Source organism: Stigmatopora nigra, chromosome 3 (genome assembly GCF_051989575.1).
Source record: "Stigmatopora nigra isolate UIUO_SnigA chromosome 3, RoL_Snig_1.1, whole genome shotgun sequence".
NCBI lineage: Eukaryota > Metazoa > Chordata > Actinopteri > Syngnathiformes > Syngnathidae > Stigmatopora > Stigmatopora nigra.
The window spans coordinates 9,418,919-9,431,928 of NC_135510.1; the positions used below are offsets into that span (position 1 = coordinate 9,418,919).

The window sequence follows — 13,010 nt, forward strand, 5'->3', positions numbered from 1 at the left end:
GGTGATTCGTGGGTTAGTAATTGCCATCTGATAATAATTATAAAGCAGTCTGAAAGTGAACTATAATAGGAAACGCATTGGACGGAGGGATAAAGGTGAGTTTTGCCCCCATGACCTACGGGAGATGAATACATATTTTTCCTATACTATTCATAAAAATGCAATATTTCTAAAACCTTTTTTCCCATGTTTTTTTTTTCTTACTCACAGTCTAACCAAGCGAAAGAAAGCTAGAAATTGTCACATTTTCATCCAAGTGGGACTTTTCTACCAGTGCGCTGCAAAACAGCAATATAATTTCCTCACACATATATCAAGGGTGTAAAAAGCATTAATTAGAAATGCATTAAAAATTCAGTCCCAAAAGCAGGTGTTAAAATAAAGGATTAGGAAGACATCCATTATACCACATAAGAGAACATTTTAATTGCAATTTGTGGATTGATTTACAGGGGGAAAACAATCAGCAGCCACCCAATAAGTCTGATTGCACATTTTCTGGGAGGGGGAAAAAATAATGAGGGAACATAGCAACACAGTTCCCAGCAATTAATTCACACTTTCCACTTTGCTACTTTTCACATAACCTCAATTTTTGGGTTAAAATCTAGTAGCAAAGGTCCATCCTGGCAAGAAAAAAACAACTAGAGACTCAATATTACAGGCACAAAGACACATATTGGTGACTTAATGTTAATAAAAAATAATACATTGAAAACTTTAACCCCTATTAGAAATAGTTCATCCAGTTGGGACTTTTTCTTATCTTTTATCTCGTAACATTACAACATTGTATGTTTTTGTTGTTTTCAGCATGGCTCCAATATTCAATGGAAGATTTGACATTATGGTAAAACAGAGTGTTTTTGTGGCATTTTCAGCACAGTATGACCACCATTTTTGGAGTGCATCGCTGTTGGGGTTCGTAAAAAAAACAGACAAAGCTTGTGCAGGCACAGTGATGTTATTGTTACCAATAGGTGGCCTTGCCGGCGTAATAACGTTTGCACCTTACCTGGTGAATACAAACACGATGCATTCACCAAAACAAAAAGGTCCCTGTAAAGGGAATTGATTGGATATGGCCTTGGGTCTCATCTCATGCAGAGTTACATGAAATACACTGCTTGTCATGGTGCATAAGTTCTTAAGAATGACACTTTAAGAAAAAGTTTACTTTTAAAACTTTAAACTTTGTGTTTTTGATGATTGCATTATGGCAGCTGCTTAACGAGCTGGGTTTGTGGCATATATTGCACAGGGGGGTCTTTAAAAAAAAGAAAAAGAAAGAAAAGAAAAAAAATGAGTTCATCCCTGTTGCTCATTATCAGCCTCGATCATTGTGGCGTTTAATCTCTCTTGACAGACATTCCAGGTGACATGGGAACAGATGTCAGGAGCGTGCGCTCAAAAAGGGTGCACCTAGAATAAGAAGTAGCCTTTCTGTGCCTTTGAGCCTCTCAATGAGGAAAACGAATAGTTAATATTTTCATGAAAGCTTTTATTGTTTTTTTTTTAGGTAAATGGCTTTGGAGCTGTATATATTTTGCCCTTACGGAGCACTCATTTAACTCACTGGCTGCCGTTGACGTGATAGACGACCAATCCATTTTGACCTATTTGGAGTTTCCAATGAGCCTGTCAGGCATCTTGTTGTAATGTGGGAGGAAACCCGAGTACCCACTGAAAACCCACACAGGCCCAGGGAGAACATGCAAACTTCGCACATGTGGACCGACCTGAATTTGAACCCAGAGGCCCAGAACTGTGAGGCCAACATGCTGATCACTCAAGCCGCCGGGCCGCTGCATACTTTACACAAATAAAATGTGTTTTGACTCGCACATTGTGTGTTCAGTTAAATATGCATTTTTCGGACAAACTGATGTTCACACCTTCCAACAGATGTTCCACTGATGCCCAATGGGCCTGCTTGAGAAATGTGCAAGCAAGTGTGGAGGGCAATTAGTTGCATGTGGCTGTGATTAGCACTGCTATCACCGCACAACTGAAAAGGAACATTAAAAAGTAAGATCCTGAATTCCAGATGAAAATATTTTGTTGATTATGTATCAGAATTTCTCACAGGTAAACAATGTGAATTTAGAGAAGTGATGTGCACAGCCGAGGCATATCATGTTAAAAAAAAAAAAAAAGGCAGTGCTCGGCAATGCGTAATGCATAAATCACTGGCGACGGATGCATGAACTTGCCCTGAAAGAGGGTTGCTTACTCTGTGATCTCATTATTAAATGAAACCAATTTGCCTCGAAATTGGTTCTAAGGCCTAATGCTGAACTCTGTACACTCGCTCTAACACACACACACACACACACACACACACACGCGGACACTTTCACAGTCACACTACTTCCAAGCCTTCAAATCATGTTTGACTTTGAAGTGCTAATTTTGGAAGTTTAGCCAATTTTTATTTGCTGCTTTGAAATGTATCCCCTAAGCTGCGGCACCAGCAATGAAATATACCGACCTTTACAATGAGGGATAAGTGACCAAAATGAGAAATGACTGGTTTTCTTCTCTGACATTATATAAGTGTGAAAATTCCCCACATAGCATTTTCGCCCATGCCATCGCCGCCTCAATTTATATTCCAAAACGGTATGCAGACTTTTTAACTCGCTGATCCCTCCATACCTTACTTATTGGGAAAATTTGGGTTTTGAAAGCACTGCCGTGTCCCATCACATTGGAACAAACATGTAACTGTGTTTGGTTTAAACATATTTTTGATGACAGGCGCATTGTTATGTCCAATATTTCTCCAGAAGCTGACAGTATTCAAGAGGCAATTTACGTGATGTGGTTCAAAACGTAGACACATTGATCACACATAATTGCCGTGAATTGAGAATGATTCCATTGCATCGGGTCAGTTTACTCATTAAACTGTCTGTGACTGCCATTTGTGCTCTGTTGGACGAACAGCAGACACGATAAGGCCTTGGAGTACAATATTTGACATAAGTGTGATTGTCTGCGATGCAAGAATGACCTCGGTTGAGGAAGTGTCTTTTTTTTTTTAATTAAGTTTGAAAGAAAAAATAGTTTTTGTATATATAATGTTGGCTGTCAAATCAGATGGAAAAGCTATGAATATGAATACAGTATAGTTCAGGAGATTAGATTATTGTGAAAGGATTTAGAGGTGGGGAATTATTCCAGGAAGGGATGGAGTAGGTCCTGGTCTTTGTTCCAATTGTTTAACAGTTTAACCCCTAACTGTGAGTCTTCGGATTGGTGAAAATGTATTGTTTGGTCAACTGAAAACCTGCCTTTTATGGACTAATTGCCTACTCCTGTGTTATAGGGTTTTGTGCTTCCTGTGTCTCTTTCAGTTTTCAATGCAGAGTATTTTGGGAGAGCACCACAAAGTGAAGGAATTGGAATGTAAGCAGAAAATGACAAGACAAACATGATTAAAACTATCCCCCTGAAATTTTTAACAAGCATAACACAGTGACACCATAAAAAACATTTTGTTTGATTTCATTTTCCCCCGATTGTGTGACCATAGAATACACAAACTATTGAGTTTTTTTCTGATACTGCCTATAACACCATTTAAAAATGTAGGTAAGCACATCGAAAAATTCCTTCTTTATTTAAACCTTGATCAAGTATGACCCCCTTTAAAAATAATCTGGCTCTCAGTGAGTGAAAAGTCTCTTTTGACAGGAAGAAACTTTGAATGTGCAAATATCTGCACACACTTTTTGGCTTTAATTGAGAAGAAGGGTATCGTGGGATGTGTTTGCCTGGGAGGTTATTATTATCAGTATAATGGTTGATATTGTTAGCGGGGAAACATTCAGAGAGTTAAATTCATCTGATTGGCCCATCTGCAAGCAGGCCGGCTAATAACACCTTAAGAGAAAAGCTCTGGGGAGAGAAGATTTGGAATGTGGCCCCCTTCACTCCGATGCTTTTCCTGCTCAGCTCGACAATAAATTGCTTTGGTAATCAGCTTTTTTCCCCCCGAAAGCTTATTTACAGCTTATATTGTGTTTATTGCAGTCACCAATGAAATATAAAATTGGACTTCATTAATTTTCTTCCTTTGGTGCAAATAGAAGGTGAGCACATTTTTATTTGGCGATGATCTCGAAAGGACGTGTATTGTATAACAGACTTTTTACGACTGTGTGGCATCTTGTGATTTTATAGACTGTATATTGAGGTTATACCAACAATGAAACTAAAGCGTAGCAGTCTTTCTTAATTCTTGCAACCCCACTTCTGTCCTGAACGATAAGAAATTGGTATATATGGAAAACAAGTCTGCAATTACAAAGAAGATAATACTCTGGTTTCCAAAAGGTATAAATATATGTTGCTAAAGGTTTTGGGAATTAATTTTGTAATTGGATTGTGCAGGTGTACCTAATGTGACTGGTGGAAACAGTCTTTGAAAAATACCAAATATAGAGATACAAATCCAGAGCATTTAAAGGTATTTTTATGGGGCTAGTATAATTATGATTAACCGTGGGTGGTTTATGAGTGAATTGGGATGTTTATTATTAAGACTGTGTGCTCAACTGAGTGCAATTTATTTTAAAGTTCATAAAATCATCCCAGCAATGACTGCACTGGAATAATTGACATTTTTATAATATGTGAGCCAAAATGGCCACATTTGATTTAGCCTGGGGATCTTTATTTTAAGAGGAAGCAATTGCTAAATTTTATAATAATTCCACAATATAAAAATGTATTCATTTTAATTTTAGTTTACAGGGTGTTCAAAGGACACCTTATTAGAAATTCTCTAGATTTTTAATTGTACTATTTTGTGTGTGGTGCATTATTATTATCTGGAAAAAAAGAAACATACTATAATGCCATTGATAAGATAACAATGCTATTTGAGGGGAAAATCTCAGGTTTAAATACAGGCCATGAAAATCTCAAGTAGGGTAAGAAATGTTCAAAATGTAAGGACATGCTGCATAAAGTGGTTTTCTGTATGACTTTGACATTTGTCAAGGACCCAAAAAAGGAAAGGTCTACAGCTGTAGTTCATGCTTCTGTTCTCAACCACATTGACAAATGGAAAAATTGAAAAGCCATTCTAGTATCCACCATGAAAGAGATTTGGCTGTAATGACCTCTTGTTTAGCAAAACAAGTGGAACAATGCAACTATAAGTATATATATAAAAGCACTTTACTCTCATATTTGTTTTTTTTTTTAATGCTGTAATTCCATGTACATAGCAAAACTAACTCAAATGAGGGGACGATCTTGTGTGTAAAACTATAGGCCTATTGATCGATCGGCATGCAAGCGTGCATTGATCGACTAGCTAATGCCTGCCAGTACACGACGATGCAAAGCCAAACGTGTATAATGGGTAATGAACCAAATCCAATGAGTAGAAATCACCATCTGTTCGTTTTTACTTGTATTCCTTCATAAATTCATTCATTTTTTGTTCCCCTAATTCTCACGAGGGTCGCAAAGTTCTCGAGGTGTTTCCATGGTTTAATTGGAGTTTTCGCGGAAATTCACTTAATATGGGTGGTTATGGAACGGATTAACCGCGAAAATTGAGGGAATACTGTACATTTAACAATGTGCACATCCAGCAAGGGTTGCACTTAGCAATTATTCTGGTAGCAAATGATATTTTTGTTGCACTGATCTACTTTTTGCTCTCAGGTCAGGGTTGCCTCATATATGATAAATTAATTGCAGCAGCCTGCCATCTGTGTTTTAACAAATTCAATAGCTCACAGAGTGGGATGCTCTGTTTGATGTAAACCTTTGTCTTTATATTCCTACCCTGATGAAGCGGAATACTATACAGCGCGGCCCTCAGCCATCCATTTTATAGTCTCTTTTAATTTGGGAGCAAAAGATACAAAGGCATTTGGGTTACCTTCAAATGTTGCCCATTTCCACTCGTCAAGGGGACGTCTCACCTCCCTTTCCTCGATCATTTTTGTACCTCTTTCACACAAGGCTGGGCCAGTAAGCAAGCATCAAGCTTTCAGATAAAAATTGATTCCAGTAATTTCTCACCTGAGATCCATCACAGTGAAAGGCTTTAAAAGGTCACACGTGTAATAAGTTCCTATGGCCGCGGTCCTTCAAATAATAGGCCTTTAGTCTGCCTTGGAAGGATGGTATATAGAAATAATGGAGTAGTCTGCGGACCATTCATTTCATTGGTGTGACTCTGTGACAGTGCAAGGCCTGCTGGGCTCAAGGAGGTTGTACGGGATTCTTTCTGCCAGCAGGGAAACGGTTTGTCCCTCAAAAGCTTGTGCCTCCAACGCTGTGACGGAAAGACCGGCCAGACATTTTTCCGTCCTTTGTCGCATGAATTCCACATCGCAAATTGGAAAGTGGAAAGAACATGACATGAAAGAAATGGATGGGTGAAAGCTGTGATTAAATTAAAAGCCTTCTTAGTATTAACTTGTGGCCCTGACTTGAAAAGTGTCAAGGATTAATAAGGTTGACTGGGAAAAAGATGAAGATTTGTTCCTGCATTTTGGCCATCGCAATATTAACACAGTAGATCTGTTCGTTTTCAGATCAGCTCATTCGGCTCACTTCACAATTATTATTATTACGAAGTGTATTGTTTTTGGTTTTAATAAACTATTCAATTGGCAAATAAAACAACTTTCATTGGATATTCTCATATTTTTATAGAACTATATGCACTTCAATTAACATTTTCAAGGGCAAAGAGCTAAATAATAAGAAAATCCATTAATAATTATTTCAACTCAGAGCCTTTAATGGTCTCTTGAAAAAAAAAGACTAAACATTTTATAACCTGACAGCAGGTTGTTTGAATTCCAAACCTATGGGATGTGGGAAAGGCCAAAATAGATGAACATTTCACAGGTTTAAGTTAACGTCGTCATTAATGGGTTTAACTGACAGAGCAAATAAAACATTGTCTTGTGAAAAGAGGAGTTTTTGGAGTCTCATGTGAGAAGATGTTGACATTTTAATGAGTTGAATCAATGAATAATGTGAAAGAATTACAAAGGCAAAAATTGGCAGTAATAATGATAATGCTTTTTGAAGTCGCCTAATATTCGGATGTTCTCCGGCATTACAATGGCGACATCAGATGTTCTTTGGTAGGCTGATGTTTGTACAATCATAAAAGACTGATATGTCTTCACATATCCTACTTCAATAAGCTGACAGTTATCTAATTAATACGTAAAAGGTTTTAGATCTAGCACTAATACATGATGAAACAAAGTAATTAATTCTGTGGAGCATTTAAATGATAATCTCTTATTGCATTTTTCTGAGACCTCATCTTATACTTTATCCTTTGAGGCAACCACATCCATTCTTTATCTTGCTCAGCAACTCTAGTGTCTCTCATTCTCTCTCCTGCTATCTACACATCAATGTATTCTTTGCCGTTTGAACGCAAAAAGGCGTAAGCTTCCATGGGAACGCATGTCCCTGAGATGAACGGCTTTGTATCATTACGCCATCAGTGATAAAGCCAAGAAGATGTAATTATCTGTCATGGAGTTTAAATAGAGTCATGTCAATTTATTTCTATTGCGCCATTTCCCAACAACCCCTTCCTGTCCCGCTGTATTTTTTTTAACCCCCAACTCTCATTCAAGGAATTTTATTTCCTCTTTTTGTCGCTATACACATGGTTCCAGACCTAAACAGTATGCAGTCTCGAGTGCGATCAAAAAATACTGACAAATAAATGTAAACTGAGGGGGTTCGGGTTAGTGGAAGTGAACGATCACTTATAGGATATCCATGGCCATCACTGGCGGGGAATAAGGTAAATATACAACAAGGAATTGGATTTTGAACCGAGGACTTCACCTGCAGCTACACGACTTGACTGGGGAACATTTCCACATCACAATTAGAGCGACCCCCCCCGAACGTCCCTTTTAACTCAAGCCTCAACACCGTTACTGGCCATCAGAGAAGCTCTTTACACACAACATGACAGATTTAGAAATATGACTTAAAGCAGAACAGATGGCTCTTAAAAGTAAAACACAGTAATTCAATCCGGATAATGGGAGGAAAGCCACAAACGGCTCCATTCTCGATTCTTTGACTGAGAAACTCGCCTGAATTGGCTCTCGGGCTTTGATGCTCAACCTCTCCATGTTAGTGTGCCTCTGCGTTCCCCATGCATATTATAAGACATTTAAAAGGAAAACAGTGTATATTTACTCGCCATGTTTCTCCATATGCACAGACAGGAGCTATTAGTGCCAAGACAGAGTGGGGAATGTATTGTAATTGATTGTTGCAGGAGCCATCAAGGCATCTCCAGAGCTCCATTTGGCACCTTGAAGCTCAGTGAAAAGAAGGCTCTTAGTGACACACGTTCACTCCGTTGTATGCTTTGCTAAATTATTACCTTGCACCCTTTGAGCTCTCTTTCACGTTTGTTCCTGCTATCGAAGTGGGCGATCCATTTGCTGCCCAAATGCAGATGTTCTTTGCCCGTGAGAGCCGTATCCTTCACATGTCTAAATAAATCGCAGTTATGGAATTTGCGGGCAACATGTATCTATCATATTTGCCTAAAATAATATAAAACATTATCTTAGGGTAAAAGATGGAGCATCGGATTCAAATTGTCGTAATTGTTACAAAGACAACATTAACGAGTCTGAGGCTGATTTGATTTTCACTCTCTTTCTGTATATTTATGCTACCATCTCCAGTTACTGCTCATTTCTGCTGGCAAGGTTTCCCTAATTGCGCCGTGGATCAAGATGTTCAGTTCGACTTCATAAATAGTTCAGTTGTGCTGACTACTAAAATTGCTCAGGCATCAGTGTCCGTTACAAATAGGTCAAATATTCATCCTCCATCGGTCGGCTATTGAATTAGGAAAAATGGCTTTCATTGCTAGAAAACATATAGACAATCTTTTGGAAGAGACATATGAACCTAGAGTACTGTGCAGGGGAAAAAAAAGAAAACTTTTTGGCCTCACTGTTGACAGCTTTTATTAGCCTAATGCACTTTGTGATGTATAGCACAATAACGCGGCCTATGTCTGTAGGGCCTTCCTCTTAATATTGCCTAGTGAGTGCATCGGGCAAAATTATTGTAATGAGACCAAATTTCCATACAATTGAGAAATGGGTTCATTACTCTAAGTTATACCGTAAAATTAATCATGAGAAAGTGGTGATTTTAAGATTGTTTTGGGGTCCATGTGGATAAAGAGGCACCAGCGTCATATAAACTCATTATATACATATATAAAATATATATAGGTATACTATATTGCTAGGTAAATATTCCTGGGATTCTACAATAATGCGCTGACTCTGTAGCGTAGAACAACATTTCTATAAATAAGAAGACAAGATTACTCCCGTTAAAATGTATCCACTCACAGCAGAAGTATCCTGACATATAAACTAAAGACAATTACACCACATTGTGCAGTTGCTCTGCCTGTTTGTTTTCGTGTGCATGTATTTGTGTTTTTCTGATGGAGAAAAAAGTATATCTCATTAATGTGAGTGTGTTCAGCTATAAAAAGATGCATTATGCACTTAAAAGCACATGAATACAGCATGTTGCTCACTGAAACTCTCCTTTAATCATTTTGGGGAGTCAGTCATGAGGCTGCACGTAAACACACTAGCTCTCAGGGATATAATCCATGAACACAGTCCCCCACAATCACCAAGGTTGCCCATCCCTGCTGGAGTGTTCCTGAAACTGCGAAAAAGCACAAATCAAATCAACACCTCATTCTCACTGTGTACCATGCTATTTAATTTGTAATTTAAAAAGTTGTTGATGACATGATTCAAGGCACCTGAGCCTGAAATGCTTTTACACAAAACACTCCTGTAAAAAGCACCAAATAAGCAAGAAAGGCACTGAACATTTAGTGCACCCATTTAATTCAGCAACTGCCATTGACAACACCAGGCGTCCTATGCATTTTTGTCTGCGAAAGGCATTCTTGGTGAGTCAATTTAAAAAGAGTTGAATGTCTGTTTTTGCCAATTGTAGGCAATGAGTTGAGACCTATTAAATAATACATAAACCCCCCCAAATTCTTTAGAGTGTAACTGGGAGCCATAGCCATAGTGTATTTCTGTTTTTATACATGTTATGGGTCATGTTGAATGGCAAGAGCCAAAGGGGGTTGTTCGCATATGTGCACGGCAGGTCTTTATGGGATTGATTTATTTTTCTTAAATGACCAAAAATAGTCAATGCGCTATAATGGGTTGAAAGTGTTGTCTTGGGCCAAACGTAGACCAAAGGTTGGCAGTGGCTGGATGTGCTCCCCAGCTGTCCACTAAGGACTGCTTCAGTGCGTCCTTTAAATCAGCTGATTATGCTATCTATCAACACCAGCTGTCGACAGTCGGTTAAACCTTTGTCAAACCCTGCATGCTACGTAGCCTGCACTAACCCAAGTAATTGCACTTTTGTAATCCAACACCGCGCCGTATTTGCTTGCATTTCCCTCACGATGACGAGTGACAACGTCCGCCTTTTGAAAGTTGTGTGACGCTGATGCAGACACTCCAAATGATTCCAAATAACATTTTGCAGTCCAGCTAAAAGAAGAAATTAGGGAATCCACAAGCATTTTTTCCCTCATCACCAGGGCACAAACAGGATGCTGGCAGCTACAAAGATTCAATTATAAAAAGTACAGAAAATAATTAGAAAAAAAATAATAGCACTTGAAAAAAAAATTGCCCCTCCAGGAATTGTGCACAACAATAAATCCGTTAATTAGCTCATTAATATTCAATTGGGGTCAGTGGACTTAATGGAACCTTTTTCATGGGCCAAGGAAATGTTTAACACTCAGTTTCTCCTTTGCCTGTTCTCATTATCAAGTATGCGCAGGCAGGCCTTATCACAGCACCAGATGGTGAGGAACAATGCAGCACAATTATCGTCTTACAGCAGCTTGTGCGCCTTGTAGCCGCTTGGTGCCTGCGACGGTGAAGTATAGATACTGAGGCATTTAGTGTAATTGATATGTGCTATATATTGTATTGTTTAGCCCTGTTTGTTTGCTCTGCTGGTATTCAAGGCAAGAGGAGAGGCAAAGATTGATTTTCACCGCAGCTATTTCTGCTCTCACCACAGGTCACAGATAACTTGTCAACGCAGGTTTTGGGGGACGGTGTTAAAAGCATCAAGGCTAAACTCTCCCGGGCGTCACAGGGGCGGAGAGGGGCTTCGTCTCTGCAAACGAACCTCTTGTTGCTTTTGGCTTGTGCTGCAGGTTAGGTGTTTTATTCAACAAGTATGTGTGATGGAGGGATGTGCGAAAGTAAAGACTTCTTTAATATCTAGCCTATTTGCTTCCTGAACTAAGTAAAACATGTCAAAGGAAGTTTCTTACAAAGCATACTAGTCGTCACAAACAGTATTTGTGACTAAAGCATACATTTCTAAGACTGAATCCAATACACAAGTGAGTATATTGTTATTCATTCATTTTCTGAACCACTTCATCCTCATTGGGGTTGCGGGGGGTGCTGGAGCCTATCCCAGCTGACTCCAGGTCAGAGACGGGGGACACCCTGAATTGGAGGCCAGCCAATCACAGGGCGCAAGGAGACCAAAAAAACATGCACACTCACGTCCATTCATTCATTCATTCATCTTCCATAGCGCGCATCCTTGAAAGGGTTGCGGGGGTTGCTGGAGCCTAACCAAGCTGACTTTTGGGCAAAAGGCAGACTACACTTCAGACTGGTCGCCAGTCAGCCGTAGAGCAATTTGAACACTCTAAATTCCCTAACTCGTTTTTGTTACATGAATGGTTTTAAGTCATTTAACTCACCTTTCAGCACTCCCACATACACTAATAAATGCTAAGAAATATGGGCAATTCCAACAGCGAAGCAAGCTTTTAGTGCCTTTGAGTGTAATGGTGTGTCTTAGTCTGAGATTTTATATAAAAAAATATGGCATTTAAATACGGGTCTGTTGACTTTAAATTCACACTGTGCATATTCATGATTGCTCTCATATTAATTAATCGCTGATTCATTTTTTCCCGCCGAAGGCCTAATTATTTATTTCATCAATGTACATTAATTTCACATGGCACAATTGTTCTTCTCTTCATCAAAATCCTTTAAGAGAAGATAACAAAGCTGATCAATCTCTACACCATGTCTAATGACAGAAAAGTGGCAAAATGTCTTTGGACTCAGATCATATGTAAAGATTTACCAAACCAGGCCACTCCTTTAATGAACTTTTTGCATATGCCAGCATGATCACTCACATGTACCCAATTGTGTAGGAAAAGACAGCATCAAAATTTGCAGATGAAGCCAAAACTGAATCATAAGATTGGGACGATCCCTTAGCCTTTGTCGAGATTGAAAACAAAGTTCACACTGTAACATCTTAAACCACTCCGTGATTTGGGGCAAATAAAGCAATCTGGAAAGAAATCTATATTCCCTGACTGTCAAAGTGCAAATTGATGCCACCTTCTACAATGCTCGGTACATTTTTATCAGCATTTTTCCATAACACTGGATTAATAGGCCTCGGTTTGGAAGATAAACCGAGACATCGTTATTCCCTGACAACATGCTCCAACTCTGGTATCAATCATTAGATCTACAATAAATAATTGCCAAGCTTTTGTAAGCCAGCATGTTCATCTCATCCTGGCTTTCTCAAGCAAAATGGATGCTGTTTGTCTGTTAGAAGCAGCCGATTGAAAAGAGATAAGAGGCGGCGCATTGTTTTATTGACACCCCTCTACCTGCAAAAGGAGATTATTTGATATCATACGTTTTCACTCGAAGGGAAGAACATTTTTCAACTCATTGGTGCAGAAAAACACATGGGCCGGACTCAATGACTGGGAGGAGATTTAGTTCTTATGTCTCTTTGACAACTAAGTGAAACTTAAGATGGAACAAAACAGAATTGAATTCACCTAGCTGGAACGATGTAAGCATACGGATTTAACAGCGAAAGGCCTTCCAAACAAA

The 13,010-nt window shown here is 38.9% G+C and overlaps 1 long non-coding RNA gene across 9 annotated transcripts in view; it reads right to left on the minus strand.

Annotated features, from left to right (window-relative positions):
- LOC144194060 (uncharacterized) overlaps positions 1–13,010 on the minus strand; it is a 134,277-nt gene that overhangs the window by 112,030 nt on the left and 9,237 nt on the right. The window lies entirely within an intron of this gene.